The sequence below is a fragment of the Choristoneura fumiferana genome, chromosome 20, assembly GCF_025370935.1.
Source record: "Choristoneura fumiferana chromosome 20, NRCan_CFum_1, whole genome shotgun sequence".
NCBI classification, from domain to species: Eukaryota; Metazoa; Arthropoda; class Insecta; order Lepidoptera; family Tortricidae; genus Choristoneura; species Choristoneura fumiferana.
The window spans coordinates 6279971-6282580 of NC_133491.1; the positions used below are offsets into that span (position 1 = coordinate 6279971).

The 2610-nt window shown below is 43.1% G+C and overlaps 1 pseudogene; it reads right to left on the reverse strand.

The window, feature by feature from the left end:
- Positions 1 to 1122: 1122 nt before the first annotated feature.
- On the reverse strand, positions 1123 to 2283 carry LOC141439395 (uncharacterized; annotated as a pseudogene).
- Positions 2284 to 2610: the final 327 nt, after the last annotated feature.

The following is a 2610-nucleotide window of genomic DNA, read 5'->3' on the forward strand; positions in this document are numbered from 1 at the left end:
GATCTGCAAGCCAAAGCCGCAGCGTAGGATGTTCACCAACGAGATGAACAGAAGGCCAGGTTCAAGGTGCGGGTTCAGTGGATGCAAGCCGCTTCCATCCGAGGCAAATGGAGGCCTTGGGGGGAGGCCTGTGTCTAACAGTCGACATCCTACAGCTGATATGAGAATGATAATTTTCTGATTGTTATAAACAAAACATATTGTGATAATACATTTTTTAACACCTACAATTGTATTGGCAATTTTTGTGTCAGAACCAAACTTCTACCAGTCAGCCATTTTATACAGTTAATTGCCAGTTAAGGTAGTCCAACTGTCCCATGCTTATTACACAACCACAATGAGAGCTGTCAGAAGGAATGCCAGGATCCTTGTGTATATTGGGGTATATGGGGCTCTATTCGAAAATTAAGTCAATGCCATTGTAAATATATAATATCTACATACAAACATGGTGTGCCCCCTTAGGAAAGATGGTGATCACAGCAGAATTAAAAACAAAACAGTTTCTTTTGACAAATTCTGTGTTTGTTCCCAAATTACTGTAAACTCAGGTTTCTATAGTCCAAGCGTTCATCAATAGTCAAATGGACTTTTTAACATTTTGAACAATTACAGAACTGCTAACGTTTAGGAGTTCATTGTGCATTTCTATTGGATTAGGCTGCGATGAACTCCTAGATGACGTTAGCAGTTATGTTATTGTTCGAAATATCAATCCGTTTGGACTATTGATGAATGCTAGACTATAGAAACCTGCCTTTGCAGTAAACAATACTAACCCCCTGTTTTACCATAAAATTAATCAATGGGTGGTGAAGCAGCCCCTAAATCTTTTAAAATTTACATCCTCACTTACATAAAATCCCCATGTAAAATCTAAATCAATTTAGCCAAATCATATAATACCGGTTGATTTCGAGCCTATGAGGAATCAAACTAAGCCTATTTAGGAACATTGTTGGAATGGCTGGTGTTTGGGATAACCAAATCCAGATTAACAGTCAGTTTAGCCACTTCCTTTTTATCTTGTTTAATAATATTAGCTATATAAAGCAATACTAAATGCTATTGGTTCAGTAATCTAGTGCCATGCATAAGATGAGAAGCATGAAACAAAACTTAAAGCCATGGTTTAAAATTATGTTTGATTATGATGCTCACCGTGGAATTTCTATAGGGGTTTGATTGAGGGTTGTAAGGCATTGGCCTTGGCGGGGGCCAGCCAGGTGCAGGGCCATAGCCTGCCGGAGGCTGCTCGTAGCTATTGGGGTAGCGGTGCGGCGGCGCACCGCTCGCTTGCAACAGCGAGTTGAGCGTCGGCGTCGGCCCGGCGCCTGCGACGTCGGTTGCCCCGGGAAAAACCGCTGCTGCGGTGGCGGACCGCGCGGCTTCCCGCCGAAGCCGGTCGCTGCGCGTAATAAGGATCCGCACCGTCCGGTATCTATATTGACCGTATGGGTCGCCCGGAGGCCGGTCCGCGATCCGGTCATGGCCGGGCGCTTCACCGCCGTCTCGCGGCGGCCGGGCTCGCCTGACATCGGCGATTACTCTTTGTGTTCACGACGCCATCGGGCGGAACGCGCCCGACGGACTTGTCGGTGCCATTCTGTAATAGAGCATTCCGAGATTCACTGAGCTGCTCCGATTGACTCAGCTCTACGTTCGTATCACTACGCTGGGACTCCGCCTGCGTCGCAGCCATGTCGGCTGGTTGCGGACGGCCGCCTGCTTACACTTTGCTCTGGCGATCGACCGGCTCGCTTACGTTACGTCGAAATCGGGCGTCGGATTGCAAAACCGCGACGCGGACACTTCCATCACTAATAAGCCGATTAACTTCGCACAGAGTAACGCGAAACGACGAAAAATCGTTCACCGACGCACACACATCGATCACATATCTACTCCATTGGCGTAAACGAGGTTAGGGAAAAGGTTACATAGCTAGCAGGCGCTTTTGTCACGTAAAAACAGAACATTTCATACCACTTTCACGTTTAAAACACTTTGTATGCAATCACCAATAACAAAACTCATTCCTAAACCTATAAACGATTGAAATACTTGAAAACAGAACAATAGAATCACGAAACTTCCAAATTATTGGCGTCCGCCATTGATATTCTACAGCGCTTGACGACGCTTCCACCTATATTCACTATGGTTGGAGGGAAATAAATTGGTTAACGGTGTTTTCATGAAGAATCTTCAGTGAATTATTTGAAATATATCTTTTCTAATGTATTAAATAGGCTGTAATTGGTTATTTTAATAGCAATAATCGAAAATATCGAAATTTATTCGTGCATGTTTACATTTTCGCACTCTTGCGACACGTAGTTACTACAATACTACCAACCGCACGGCTTTTAGCTTGTGACAAGTTCCGCTGGCTGGCGCCAATGCTTTTATGCCTAACTTCACTAAATTTGTGCAAATAAATAAAATAATAAAAATAAAATATCCATAATGTTCCTCTTTTAATTAAAAAACTAATGATAAACTTTTTTTTCATTTAGTCAACAGAAGAGCATGATTTTTCTACGGTGTAAGTAATAAATCAGTAGGTACGACATACTCCATTTGCAAAAAAATATATATTATTTC